This window comes from Brachyistius frenatus, unplaced genomic scaffold (assembly GCF_029030835.1).
Source record: "Brachyistius frenatus isolate BFR_SWC_R1_liver_20210118 unplaced genomic scaffold, ASM2903083v1 Contig_106, whole genome shotgun sequence".
NCBI lineage: Eukaryota > Metazoa > Chordata > Actinopteri > Embiotocidae > Brachyistius > Brachyistius frenatus.
This window is the reverse complement of record NW_027210705.1, coordinates 1,076,266-1,092,106: the sequence shown is the minus strand read 5'-3', so window position 1 is coordinate 1,092,106 and position 15,841 is coordinate 1,076,266. Positions and strand designations below refer to the sequence as shown.

At 42.9% G+C, this 15,841-nt stretch overlaps 1 protein-coding gene across 2 annotated transcripts in view; it reads right to left on the bottom strand.

The window, feature by feature from the left end:
* The window catches only part of LOC138628819 (SH3 domain-binding protein 4), a 45,338-nt gene extending 29,716 nt beyond the window's left edge, over nucleotides 1-15,622 (bottom strand). Inside the window, exon 1 of one of the 2 annotated variants that reach the window (XM_069712070.1) lies at nucleotides 15,464-15,622. The gene's annotated coding sequence lies outside the window, so the exon portion shown is untranslated. Of the gene's footprint in view, nucleotides 1-7,563; nucleotides 7,607-15,463 lie in introns of those variants that run through there. The other variant, XM_069712071.1, reaches the window with a different exon arrangement.
* Nucleotides 15,623-15,841: the final 219 nt, after the last annotated feature.

Genomic DNA, 15,841 nt, shown 5'->3' with positions numbered 1-15,841 from the left:
CATCACACACTCTGAGTAGAGTTGGAAGTTAGCGGTACAGCTGTGTGAATGTGGCAGTGCGGTGTGTGTTCAGTTTAGACTATTTGTCAGTGAGTAAATGTCCCGTCCCTTGCTCGCCAGCCGCTGATTAAAGTGAAGGGGTTAGCCTCAATGTTAGCAAGAAGCACAAAGTCAGTCCAAAATGATGTGAAAATGCAGCCTTCAGTCCGATAACTGCTCCCACCCACCCCTCAGTGCAACAACAGCACCGAAGCCCCCCAGAAACTGAGAAAACCCTGATTTTGGTCTGAAATTACAAATACAACCAGCTTGAAAATCCTAACAAGTGTCCGGCATGAGAAGTTAAGGAAACCTGAGTGGAATGGCAGTCTGCTTATTCCCCCCTAACAAAAACCCAATCGCATGACTGGATTTGCCCTGTTTGTCTTCGGATGGCAGATGAACACGTTCTGTAGCATTCTAGCGTTTGGTGCGCAGCACTAAGCAGCTGAGGCTGATGGGGATGTTATCAGTTTTGCTGGTGTGAATTAAAAAAGAAGAATCGTCAGGAGTTAAAGTGGTACTTTGGTACTTAAGATGTGAACAGGCAGAAATATCTGGATGAAATTGCTAATATGGTTTAAAATTCATTAAATGTTCAATTAAAGTTGACACTATTAAACTCCTAACACACGTACGGTGACACCATCAGCGCTGATTTGACTTTGACAAAAGTCAGATTGTCAGGTTTTGGATTGCCGGTCAAACAAAACAAGAAAAATCTCCTTGAACTGATGTGGAATGGACACACTTTCTATTTTGCAGGCATTTTATTGACTAAATGATTCACAATTTAATGGCATCAGACAGATTAGAATCCCAACAAGAAGCTACTTTAATCTTTCAGCATATTCTTGTTTCCATATGAAACATTTCTGTTGGTAATCTCTCGGTTGATCATGACATGATTTTCCAGCATCACGAAACATAACTAAAGAAGGTTTTCTTGCTTTTGCAACCTTTGGATCACAGACTGTGATTTGAAACAGAGACTTCCCTCCTGCTTACTTCTGTTCAGTTTATGCTCTTGCTCCACATTAACAGGAAACTATACTGTGTGCATCTGAATAGAAAAGAAGAAGCCGGCAGTGGGTGAACATTAATGAAGCTCGAGCAATAAAACTGCTCAATGCACAAGGTCAAAGACATGACATCGTTCTCCCCGCAGCAATAGAAGCATCACGATGACCAAATCGCTGGCTTCATATTAGCCCTCAGCGCGGGCCGGGCCTCTGCTGGGAGTTTAGGGACGACTGCTCCTTAGCAGGAAGTGGCTGAGGAGGAAATGCCTTTGTGATGAGAGGCGGCTACATCTCTGCTGACTCTCCCTGCCTGCTACATTTCCTCTGATACGCTGTTCTAATCTGCTCACTCAAAGTCAAGAACAAGAAGGATGCTTAAGACAAAAATGAATAAAAAGTATGTACTGTACCTGAGTTTAGCTGCTGGGAGGTTTAAAGTTTTCTGGACTTGAAATGAGAAGAATAAAAACTAACTTTCATTATTTGTTTTCTCGCCACACGCAGACTGAACAGAAGTTAAACAGATCCCAGCGCTGCTTCATATTTAAACCCTTTAACTTTGAAGCAGAGTCGTCTGGGTTTGTTTGCGGCGTCGGACGCTAAACGAGCTCACAGACCTTGAATTAGCAAGTGAATTCATGAGATGAGAGAAAGCCATATGCCGTGTTCTCAGCCAGCGGCCCGGTGAGAGATGGAAGAACACAAACAGTCTCACATTGAATCAACACTGTTGAGGCCTTGAGTGTTCGGAAACAAAGCTCCAGTATCTGGTGTCCCGCGGCGAGGCGGAGCTCCGCTGCAGAGTCCACACAACCGTCAGAGATACACGCTTCATCTGGAGAGTCGCGCTTCACTGACACAACTCCACCTTCAAAATGTTTAACGGCACGGCTGGAGATTCGTTTCATTATCCAGTCATATATTATGTCTTCGACATCTACTCACAAAGTCTCAAGAGATCTAGAAAATACATCTGGATATACTGTACGTGTGCCCACAGCTGACGTTTTGCTGTTGAACATTTGACATACGGAGATATAATCAATAACAAATGTTATTTGTGGCCGTAGAAAACGAGGTGCTGAATGACCGAGTCGCTGAAGCTGAGAAATATCTGAGGTTGCAAAAGTCTTAAATGGATTTAGTTGAAATGTCAGTTGATGTGTGAACACTCAACACAGGTGAACTGTTGTTTGAAGCGGGGAAAAAAAAAAAGAATGAATTAGTCTTATGAAATGATAACTATAAACTGATTTAATCCATGTGTTTGTCCTGCTGTTAAACATCCCCCCTGTTGGGCTACAGGTAGACAGAAGTGACACGTGTTGAGGACTTATGTTGAACATGGTTTGGATCTTTAACGCTGGATTAACAGCAGAGTGAAATCTGCCACAGGACATCCTGAATCCTGCACTGCGAAGCAGGTTCAACAAACCCAGGATATCTTTCTGTTATCTGGCTTCAGTGAGCCGAACAAACGTAATCACGCCAAGCGCTGACCCGACGGTGGTCATCAACTCGCTTAAATCAACCCACGCTTTTCCAATTCAGCTCTGAACGCGTTCAAAGAAAAGAGACGGGGTTTGCAGCACATGACCAATCACAAACATGGACAAGTGTCCTGGCAGCACAGCAGCATATTTTACAATTAACTACAATATCAGACAATTACCACAAAGTTAAACACAGAATCCACATCCGCAGCTTAATAATACCACTGCCTCTTCGTTAGAGCTCTAGTAAATCTGACGATAAGTACCTTCCATTAAATTAATGTTTGGCTTAAATGTATTCTTCTATCATGTTAGATCATTTCAGCATTATTCTTTCAGTTGTAACCCCGGCAGTGTTAAACGAACCGGGGAGCAAATAACTCATTATAGAAACATAATTCAAAGCGATGTGTAGTCTTAGTTTCTTATAAGTACAAGTATAAAACTTTAGTGCTTCAATCAGTCTGTGCTGTAGGATGAAATCAGTATATAAAATAACAATCAATTGAAATCTATAAAATATTATCAGAGAAAGCCATAGAGGTACAAAGTAGGTGAGGTGAGAAATGAACCACCGTAACAGTTACACCTGAAGTTACTTCTCTCACCCCAAAATCCAGCTTCGTCGAACAGGTCTGAGGGGATCCGACAGGAAACACAACTAACCTTTTCCACCACTTTAAAATGGAAATGTTAACATCCCACCGATTATACAGAAGGGGCACACTCCCTAGCTGCTAGCATTAGCCACCGAGCTGGCCAACCAGCCTCGTGCAGTGACACTGATTCGGACCCCAGCAGCAGTCGCTCTGCCGGCCTCTGCAGTCGTCTGAGTCTTCTCAAACAAGAACTTTGTCACATTGTAAGTCCCATTTCATTTATCGTCATTATTTGACACATAAAAGTAAATAAAACTGCGAGTACCAGTCGGTGTGCAACAGCCAACATGTGATTAAGAAATAAATGATACTTTAGAAGCATAACAAACTTTTATTTGATATATTTAGGATTCAATCCTGAACTGAAAACATCCCCGGAACTTCAAATGAAAAGCTTCCCAGTGGAGCTTAGGATGTAAACAACTTGTGTTTACTCTCAGTGTTACTCATTAAAACCCACTGTGTATTCTTGAAATCTGGCAAACATGTTGAATGTCTGTTATCTCAATAGTAGTATTAAATGTGGATTGTTGAAGTTCCCAATCTCAATCAGTATGAAACAATTACATATTTGTGGCCTCATGGCCCCTTTATCACCATCCTGCAAAGAATAGTTTGTTTTGTCCAAACACATAAATATATGCTGTTTACAATCAGCCCGTTCCCGCAGCTACATCTCTGAAATCACTATAAAAGATACTTCAAATCAAAATATAGTTTCCATGCCAAAGTTCCTGGTGTCAAAAACGTCCCAAACACACCTCGCAGCTGCTTCAACCTGATTACAGTTTCAGTAACAGCTGCAGTTACCTTCTAAAGCAGAAATAAATCTCCAGTAAACTGTCTCCTTTTCTTTCATTGATTCAGCCTCCTGTGTGAAATTGCTGCTGTCTAATTTACCTGCTCTTCAGATGCGCTGAAAATAGAAACAAGAACGAGGTCTTGGTTCCTGGAAGATTTTGGGGGATAAAATATATAAAAACTGAGGAAAACAGTAGAAACAGCAAATGTTTGTCTTTTTGCTTGATAAACAAAGAATGATGAAAATAGCTGTCAGCTCACTTCCTGCTGACCAAAGGATGAATTATCTGATGAGCACTATTCAAATGGTACCTGCAGAGAGACTGAACAACAAAACAGTCAGACACACTGGTTTTCCACCAATTACATGCGTTAAAAAGGCTCTCACCTTTCAGCTAATAAATAAAAGCGAGCCCTTCTCATGCTGTGTAACCCACCTGCTTCACCGAGGGGATGTTTTTTTTCTTTAACACACCATATTCATTATTTCATTTTCCTGACTGTCAGCAGCCTGAGCTCCTGCTCGCCTGCGGACCGCACAGCCTCGGGTCCAAAACAACATACATGCCGACTCTTTTTTCTGCTGTTGACTTCCAGACTCTCCTCTGAGTATCTGCTGCTGGCCAGGTGCAACAAAAACTGTGCACCTTAAAACACCTCTGATTCTTATGGCCATATTTACACGTTTATGGTCGATTTTCCACAGTTGGACACAGATGTTAAGTTTTCTTCTTCTGCAGCCAGAAATGTATTCAGTGGGATTTCTGCCGAAGCTGCACTCGTTCTTTTTCTGCACACTATAAACACACCGAGGAGGAATGTGAGGAATGCTGAGCTCCAAATAAAATCATGTATTATTCAAGTGAAGGAGGAGGGAAAAAAGAGGAAAACGTCTCATTCTGATAAAGAGGTTAGGGATCACGTTGAACTGCCATCATGGGCCTTTAGCAGGAAATTCACTGGGCTGCTGTCAGTGTTATCAGTCTTGTCACGATCCTGAAAACAATGGCAATATACACACCACACACACACACACACACACACACACACACACACACACACACACACACACACACACACACACACACACACACACACACACACACACACACACACACACACACACACACACACACACACACACACACACACACACAACTCACTCCCTTCGTTTACTTCAACAAGACCAGACCAGAGTGGGACGCCATGCCAGCAGTGAGGTGTGAGTTTAATTATGCAGCAGAGAACAACACTGAAGGATGAGTGAACATTTACTAGTTTGTTTGCTGTAGTGGGACAGGAAGTGAAGTTATTCCTGACGGTGGCTCCCGCTTGCGTCAACTCGGATAGGACTGAAAGCAGCGAAAGCACAGCAGTGCACATTACTGCACGGACGCCATCTTTGTTTCCTTCTACGACCATTACTTGTCACTAAACGTAGACCGACACTGGATTTTTAGGGCCAATTCCGATATCAGGAAGTAATTGTGATACTGACATATAGGTGGATCGTTTTTTTGCAGTGATGCCTCAAATCTGGTTATCAAACACTTGTAATTGAGTCAGTTTATTGTCCACGTTGACATCAGTGACTGAAACATTATGCTGTGTTCCAAAAGACATCCTTCCCTGAGTACGTTAACGAACAGTACGATACGTGTTAGGACTCCTACTTGTGTAGTACAGTGAACCCTCGCTATAACGCGGTTCACCTTTCACGGTCTCGCTGCTTCACGGATTTGCATCGTGCATTGTGTTCTGCATTCTGATTGGCTGAACAGTCTCTCCGCTTCTTCTCTACCTGTTTGTCAATAACGTTGCGGTTTAATATGTACACGTACGTAAAACAGCTTGCCAAATTAAAAATAATCGATGGTGGCATGTCGGTTTATAAGAATCTTTTTGCCCAGAAGAAAAAAGAGCGACAACAACTACCGATAACTATGTTCTTCTCTTGAAAAACCACACCTGCACCGCCGGCTTTAGAAGAAAGAACCGCTGCAGAGCGGAGTCAGGATGCAGCGGCTCAGTCAGAAGAGCAGTGAAATACACGAGTCACTATTTGTCCTACTGTACTTTGTATTTGTTTTCATAATCATTTTTCATTTCCTCCCGTTCTAATCCAATGACTCGGGTCGCAGTGGGGCGGTGCCGATCTCAGCAATTTGAAGCCTTCAGTTCGTATTGATGATTAAAATTATTATTTTACAGTACAGTAGTTATTTGTAAAAAAAAAAACATTTATACAGTACTTTTATTTGTTAAACAAATGCTTGGGCCTGTAAAAAGGTTTTGTTCTTTGGTTTCAATGTATTATGGAGTATTTCATTGTATAATAATTGTAAAAAAAATAAAGGTTACTACTTCACGGATTTCACCTATCACGGTCTCTATTTGGAACGTAACCCCCGCGATAAACGAGGGTTCACTGTACCTCAATTTTGACAGAGTTGTGTTGTTTCAAACTGCACTGCTGCTCTGCACTGACTGGAAATAACATCAAAATATCTGCAGCTTTAATTATTTTACCCAGAAATGATTGTGATCTCGGACCCTCTGTTAAAGACAAGAAACACAAGGGTGGCTTTTGTCCAGCAGCACTAGTAAAGCAATATTTTTGTTTGGTATTCTCCAACAGCTGCAGCTTCATCGGACACCTTAATCTGAAAAGCCCCCTTCATCTACGCAGCCAAAATATGAATAAAACACATATTTTGTTTGGTTGCAGTTGCAGTTATTTAAAATGGCAAAACAGTCGTACCAGGAATTAGCTTCTTGCAGATTTAAATATTGTTTAGTGTCTGCGTTTAGTGTCATTAAAGACATGCCAGAAAATATGAGTGATTTAGAAACAGTTACAGAGTTACAAAGAGCTCTGATAAGTGTGTCCTTTAGCAGGTTAAATGTCTGTCCATCCACACCCTGATCATAATTGTTTACTCGATTGATGGGATCTTTATCAAAAACATCTGGTTTTGCTTATTTTAGAAAACAAATAGATCTAATACCGTGGTTTGTTTACATTCTTGTTTCCAGTTGTTGGTCCATGGATCCTTCATCTCAATGACATCATACAGGTCGTGAAAGACAAGCTGTGATTGGTCGGGGACTAAGGAGTACTGTTTAATGTCTCTCTGCCAAATCAAGGCGACGATTTATGACTACAATGTTCTGCCGTGACAGTGACCATCCAATGAGAGAAAACTACTGTGTTGTTGTCTGTGCTCCCTGCACCTCGCCTGAGTATCAAGTTGTGCCAGACGCCTCAAACTCTCCTCAGAACCAAACGACCGACCGACGATCGCCGTCTCCCCTGAAGTCTCACAGCCAACCTGCTAAAATGCTCCTGCAGTTATGAATGCAAAACAACAATGCAAGGACATACTGTTCACACGAACTAGATAGAAATCACGCTGATAAATGGAGTTTTTCCTTCCTGATGACATGTACAGATGCCCAGCAGGCAGCAGTGAACTCTCCCTCAGCTGATGCTGAGCGTGAAGGAAGGGGGAGGTTGTTAGGGGAAGACCGAGCTCCAGAATGACTCACCCCTGGTATAATGGCTGGCTTCAGTTCCCGACAAGCAAAGCTGACGAGGGTGGCCCTGGGCTGGGGGGTGTTTGTGTGGGGGGTGGAGGGGGTGGGGGACGGGGACGGGGACGGGGACGGCTGCTCGTACGATGCCAGCAGCAGCCGTGCCCTCGCTGTCGTAACTCCAGCTGTAATCAGCTGGAACTGAGCTTCAGCGACACCAGGACACGCACGTTCACCCCTGGAGGGGGGTAAGGAGGGGGGAGTAAGGAAGGGTGGGGGTACTCTTATCTGGAATCACATGCATTCGTTCACACAATGAAGTCCATTCAAGTCCAGCTGAAACACAAGATCAGGCCCTCGGTGAAGTAAGGATGAAGTAAGAGTGATAAAACATCTTTCCTCCGCAGACTCTCGCAGACCTGCAGTTCCAGTTCGGCCACGTTAACGCCACTCACGCTGCACTTAATTAAATCTGCACTGCAATCATCCACGGCGCTGTTACTGCTGGAGTTACTGTGTGGTTTATCAAATGTCTGAGAGAGGGGACGACAGTCTGGACTGAGGTGACGAGTCAGCCAAACGAAGCAACACATGTTCGAAGTAAAAAGAGACCAGATACGATCTTCAGTCTCTAAAACCACTTGAGTGGGTCACAGATGTGTGCGTGAAAGAAAACTATTCTGCCGACCTTTTATTTCACGTGATGCGGCTCCACAAGACAGAATAGTGTCATTCACTAAAGTCACTCCTTCTTATTAGTTTTCTGGCGGTCCATCTGAAAATAATCCCATCATTAATTCGATATTAGGGCGTGTCTGTGGATCAGTCAGGTTTCTACTACAGGTGGGTGTGCTCGGGTTTCCAATCAGATGAAGTCAGATCCACCACTCGCTCCTCTCCAGCTCGTCCACACGCGGTCACTTCTGGCTCCAAAATAGCAAGATGGCGACGGCAAAAATCTGAACTGGAGGCTTCAGAATAGGTTCACAACCCAGTGACCCACATCGCAAATGAGCTCTCATTCCAGCATTTGTATACACGTTCAGATTAGATAAGTGCTTCTACCATTTAGTTCCACATACAGTAAGTCTGCCTTTTTGTTTCATATTTCTCACACTTTAATTTAGATTCCTGGAACTTGATGAGGATCATGAAACTTAAATATATACCTGTAGTTCAAGATATTTCAGGGGTTTTTTGCACTTGGTGCATTTCTTTTGTTTCTTAGTTTTAAATAGTACATGAAGGCGTGTATGACTGAACTATTTGCAAAAAAGGATGTTGAATTTCAGAAATTTGGGTTGGGACTTAATCATTGATTTATTTAATTAATGAGAGAAAAATGTGGGTACTGAGGATAAACCAGCTGAGAACCACTGACGTGAACTTAATCCAGCTCGTCACTGGTGCTAGTGTTCTCTTTTTTTTTTAGTTGTTTAGTTTTGTTGCTCAGGATGTTTGAGCAACACGTGGTTGTGAGGACATTTCTTTGTTTATTTATGGGTATCTCTTCAACACTCAAACTCTGGTGGTATTCTAAATTCATTTTATTGTCATCAATTTCCATGAAAACAACCAAACTGTCAAGTAACTGATCCTAAATGCAGGTATGGTGTTTGTATCTGCATGAGTGAGCCACGCTGCTGCACTGTTCCCTCATTACCATGAACGCACACTGTAGTTGATTTGTATTTGTTCCCACATACACCGTTCTGCTCTGTGAACGTACAAATGTATGAATCAGTGAGAGTAGTGATCTATGCAGAGCGCTTTGAGCTCCCTGTGAGTTTGAAATGTCTTACAATTAAACCCGCCTTGCCCTCATTCTTTTCTAACATAAATTAAGATAAGATCGATACCACTCACAGCTGCAGGCTAATATTATCTTAGCATAGCAAGTAGACTGCCTACACCTGCCTACCGCCCACCAGCACCTCGAACGCTCACAGATTAACACAGACATGTAAAGACAAGCTGTGGCAATAAACTTAATGAATGAACTTCCATGATGCACTATTTCCATCAAATTTGAATGGATTTTCATTCTGTTGACAAATGAGAGGAAATCAGGTTCAACAGTGTCAAACAACAGAGTACGCTTTGGAAGTGAAGCACCAGCGTCTGTGGTCCTTTTTGAACCTTTTAAGACCGAGAGGCCCCCAATTGGGGGCCGGGGAGAAGACTTAGCAAAACTATTATTAAAATATGGACATATATACTGATATTTACACATCTGAAGAAATCTCACAAGTGTTCCATAACATTACATTTCATTTCATTTAGCTGATGCTTTTAGCCAAAGCGACTCACAATAAGTGCATTTCAACCATGAGGGTAGAAAACCCAGAACAACAAGAAACAAGAAAATAAAATTTGTTTTCAAGAAAGCCAAACTACAAAGTGCTATCAGTAAGTGCCATTTTAAGCTACTAAAGTGCTAAAGTGTTCCCTTTATTATTACACCAACATTATTCACCTTGTGGTTGCAGAGATATACTCTTTTTATTATGGGTATGCAATTTTCAAGCAGAGGCCTAAAAAAATAGTTGTGTTTTTAAAAGGTTAAGAATTGCAAATTAATATTTCTTAAGGTCAGTGGCGGTATTAAATGTGTATAAAATGAAAAGCGGTATCCAGAGTTTGTTGCTGTCGATGTGTATATCTGTACATTAGGGTAACGGCAAATAACAGAACAGCCTGGTGAGTACCGAGACGCCACTGTACTCTAGTAAAGCCTTTAAAAGCAGGTAGCAACAACACAATGACGAGCTTTTACCAAACAGGAGTTGACAATAACTCTGCACCGAACCGCATATTCCACCACGTGTGCGACGCGGCTTCGTATCCCACTGGCGGCGTGTCAGACGGTTCGTCTGCACGTTTTATCTTCCTTCCTCATTCGGTCATGTTTCCGTGATTTCTTGTGCTTCTATCGTGAGTAAATATTGTCAAATGGCTTCTTTTTGGTCCATTTTGTGGTTATTGTTGTCATTTCCTACTTTGTGCTGCAGCCTACAGACAAAGTTAAAACAACCTGCCGTGTTTTAGCCAAAAACACTGTCACCGTCAATTTTTGCTTTCCAATGTTTTTGTTTTTTGTTTTTTTTAGCATTATATTATTTATGTGATATATGTTAACCCTTTTGGAGTTTTATTTTGGTTAATGCATGTTTATATAAGCGATACGAACATATTAGAGCCGAAAGGATTAGTTAATAACTGATTACTGGATGGACAGAAAAATAATATTTATCAATAACATAAACAACAGGTTACACAATTATGAAAAACCGGGTTGAAGTTTAACACAAACAAATGTGAACGCATTAGACGTGCAAGTATTCAGTTCTTCTCACAGGTTGTGGGACTTCAACTGGAAGAGCTCCAGCTCCTGATGTGTCTTTGTTGAAAGTCTGATTTAATATTTGTCTGAGTCACTCAGTCAGTTAGCTGTTGAGCTAACGACGGTCCTTTAAAACGTTTTTCTCTGCATCACTTTTCAAAATGTTTTTATAAATGTACTTTTATGCGTCTGCAGAGCCTCTGTTGCTTTTTTGTGAATGCAGTGTTTCCGTCACTGGGGCTGATGATATCTGTCCACACACACCTGCTTTCTGATTCTGATTCTGATTACCTCGTAATGATTCAGGATTCTGATTTAAAACATGGTGAGTCGGCGCCGCGATGAAGGTTCATCTTTTCTTCCTCTTCACACTGCTGGGGTTTGTTCAGCTGCGTGTTGGTTTCTCTTACGTAAACAAGATCAGAGTCTCGACCAGCTCTCTAAACGTGGGCACAAATTCACTCACACCTAACATATGGTATTCATGTATTATTCAGTATGAATATCACGTCGGGGTAAACAACTCTTGATGGTTGTGATGCCACATCCATCAGAAAACAACTGCTGCTGTTCAACGTGCTGCTGAATCACCAAACTGATCCTCGTGTGATGCAGGAAGTCTCTTTGAGTATCAAACTAACTTCACTGCTGGACAACTTGCAGCATATCATCATTTCCAGGTTTGCTACAAACGTGTACAATTATATTATTATTTTTCAGTTAACTTCTTTGTATTTTTTAAGTTGTGCGTTTCCCTCAGCAACCATTGGTTTCTATTTATTGCATCACAACAACATCAACTCGCACACGGCTGATACTTGCTTGCTTCCATGTTGTGAGCAGTTAAACACTGTTTTCTGATTCAATAGGTAGGTAGGTAGGTATTTACTTTATTAATCCCCGAGGGGAATTTTTTTTTCGCTACAGCAGCATACAGAAGCAAAAAATACAGCAAACATTACAAAAGTTTATGCAATTACTCTTTTTATACAATCTGAGTAAAAACTCGTCCTAATAGACTTAATTCCAGCGATGTCCCCACTAACTCTAATCTCAGCATTGAAGATGCTTTGTAGCACATTATATCAATACCATGTTATTTTTAACCAGATACCTCAATATCAACATTTTGAAAATATCGTATTGACTTTTGGTGCTTTCGCAAAATATTTACTCAGTGAGAAGACAAACCTAAGTAATTTGGATATAATGACTAAGGAAATAATTAACACAACAGCTGGAACAGTCTAGTAAGTTCATAGGGTTACATCACTTTACTGTAAAAGACTATTAAACATTACAATACCCAACATTTAAGACAATATCAAGGTATTGACATATCTATCGATACATTGCCCAGCATTAAGAAAAAGGTCAAAACGGTGAATATGTTTCTATTCTTATAATGTTTGATAAGTCTTTTAGATGTTTGGATCCAACATGATGCACTTTCAAAATGTTGATTACACACGATAGTCTGCCGGGTGGCGTTCTTTGATGATTGTCAGCTCCGATGGGAAATCACGATTCTGCCGTAGCATTAATCGCCGGAATGCAAATTCAACCCATCTTCACAATATTTCAGCAGTTTCCCAATTCTGCTAAATTCACACAGTTTCCCTGCAATTAATGTGCTCAATAGAAGCACTGCTGAAGGCATCGCAGCAGCCGCTCTTAACTAAACCTGCTTTATATCTCCTCATTTACAGTCAGTGAGGCTCTTCATCCTCACAGCATCAAAACAAACCACGAGAAAAAAATGAAAAACTGAAGTAAAATGATCTATGGGAGATATGATCGTATCCTTAGAGTCAATCTAATCCAACCTTTTTTACTCTGAGAGATACTTTGACTAAATGAAACTGTTCGAGAGCTACTCATGTAACATTTATTCACGCAGCTGAGCTCCACCAAACCAGCTGACAAAGCTCCTTTCATGTGAACATATCGACACACATACTCAGCCGGCAGCTCGCCAGCTACCAGGTAGCTGGTTGGAGCCCTTTGGTCTAATCATTGGGAACATGTTCATATACATGAGTTAACATGTTAACTATGATTTTAAAACCATTTAAGAGACTTTGTTTTTCAGGAGATGCAGTCTGTGTATTGTATATTGGTAGGTGCACTGGTACTATGTAGGTAATAGTGATCTCACTGCAGCTGCAACATCCAAACTTCCCCACATGGGGGATAAATCAAGATAAATATGTTTCAAAACAAAACAACAATAACAAAAGAAAAATTATTCACTTTCTTCACTTGCAATTGTTGCCAATTCCTGTAATTTTACTGCAACAAAATCACATTAAATCCTCGCAAATTGCTTCACAGTTTTTGAGAAAAGTTGTTCCAAAATCGAGTATTTTGATCCCAACAGTCACGAAAAAACCTGCAAAATTCAGGAGGGACTGATTTGTGTTCAGGACAGTTTGCAGAGCAACAAGTTGTGACTGGAGTCTCTTATCGTGCAGCGGTTGTCAACAAGAGCTGCACAGTGGAACGATTTAGTAAAAATGCCCGTTGCAAGCCGCTACTTTCCAGATTTTTAGAATTGAAGACAAACGTTTGAAATGACAAATAAAACCCGGTCGTTTAGGAGGCTGCAGGGAGTTCATGCATTTGTCAAACTGTTTTGTAAAAATCCCTTAAATCCCGACAACGGAGGCGGAGAGTTAGCACAACCTATAGAGTCGTGATAGTCATGTTGATGGAAACTATGGCAGGTTGAAACAAACAGCAACTATCCTTTTATACAGAACAAACCCAGCCATCAGATAATAACACAAAACAATAACACATCTGGATACTTGAACTCAGCTTTTCTTTCCATCATAGCATCAAGTCATCTACTCGTGAAATACATACGAGAAACACTCATTTTAGCATCTGATCCATGTTCATGTCACAGCAGGACTTCTGGTTGTGTGTCATCACCTGCATGACATGAAGTGGAGCCTGCCAGCGTTTCCAGGTGGCCTCGTTCTTCAGCTCCACATCACATTACAACAGCACACAAACTGTCTTTCTCCTCTTTTATCGGCGTTTGAATTCCAGTTTACTTTCCCTGGTGAGCATTTGATGTTTTCAAGCATCTCTTGAGTTCAACGGGAAATGTTGACTGTAACTTCACCACAAATGAGCTCAATGTAAACAAAAATATAAACAAAAGTTGCTGACAAGCCAAGACTCAACAACATGGGGGAGGCTGCGGGACCTGACATAATGTGTGATTGATAAATGTTTTGCAGAACTTGAGTAAAGCTGGTTGAAGCCCTGAACTCCTCAGTGGTGACCCGGCAGCTGGCTGTGAAGGGGATGGTGATGGTGGGGAGGAAGGTGACGGTGGGGAGGGAGGTGACGGTGGGGAGGGAGGTGACGGTGGGGAGGGAGGAAGGTGATGGTGGGGAGGAAGGTGACGGTGGGGAGGGAGGTGACGGTGGGGAGGGAGGAAGGTGATGGTGGGGAGGGAGGAAGGTGATGGTGGGGAGGAAGGTGACGGTGGGGAGGGGAGGTGACGGTGGGGAGGGAGGAAGGTGATGGTGGGGAGGAAGGTGACGGTGGGGAGGGAGGTGACGGTGGGGAGGGAGGAAGGTGATGGTGGGGAGGAAGGTGACGGTGGGGAGGGAGGTGACGGTGGGGAGGGAGGTGATGGTGGGGAGGGAGGAAGGTGATGGTGGGGAGGGAGGAAGGTGATGGTGGGGAGGGAGGAAGGTGATGGTGGGGAGGAAGGTGACGGTGGGGAGGGAGGGAGGTGATGGTGGGGAGGGAGGTAGGTGATGGTGGGGAGGGAGGAAGGTGATGGTGGGGAGGAAGGTGATGGTGGGGAGGAAGGTGATGGTGGGGAGGGAGGAAGGTGATGGTGGGGAGGGAGGAAGGTGATGGTGGGGAGGAAGGTGACGGTGGGGAGGGAGGTGATGGTGGGGAGGAAGGTGACGGTGGGGAGGGAGGTGACGGTGGGGAGGGAGGGAGGTGATGGTGGGGAGGGAGGAAGGTGATGGTGGGGAGGAAGGTGACGTCCAATCCTCACTGGAAATCACTGTTGTTTTTAATTCGATGTCATGGCAACCGGTGCCCACCACCACCACCACCAGCAGCACCACCAGCAGCACCACCACCACCAGCAGCAGCACTAGTACACAGTGGGCTCAACATCTCACGGTTATTACGGCTTCACGCGGCTTTTAAACTTCAGACCGATTGTAAAACCACTTTTCATGACATCAGAGGAGCAGAAGAGGCGCAGCGGAAACAACCGTGAGTGTAGTTGTCCAGCAGACAGGGGAGTTACACCCAGAGACGCTGCACCGGTCCAACAAACAGCGAGACAGCAACAAAAAGACAGTTAAAGTCGGAGACAGAGGACTCGGGAAGACTATCAAAACCAAACCGTGTCGATTAACCGTCGATGTATCAACTACAACCGCAACATACGCGCCACTGGAGCAGGATTCAGACGGAGAAAAGTTGCAGCTTGTAAAAAAAAAATGTTCTCCCCCTTAAAAAAACAAAACCAAAACGTTTCCAACAGACACGGAGGAAGATGAGGACCAGAGGAAGATGGCAGCTTACCTGGCGGAGTCTTGTTTTTGTCCGATATATAAAAGCGAGAACAGCCGAGAAGGCGCCGTTCGTTCAGGTCGAGCTCTCCCGGCGGAGGTCCTGGATGTGTGCGCGGATCCACCGAGGGCTCCTGGAGGAAAGCAGCCGAGCTCCGGCTGATGTCACCGGGACGGGGAGGGGCCTCACCGGGATGTATTTCCATAAGGACGTGATGTCACGTCACCGGTTCAACACGGCTCTGACTGAGCACCAAGCAGCTACGATGACATCTGCACATACTTTAACCACATTCAAATGTACTTCTAAATATGTATTCAATATTATATCATTTATAAATGGATTCTTTAAAAATATTAACAGACAAAACTGCCTTGAAGTGTTTTTATC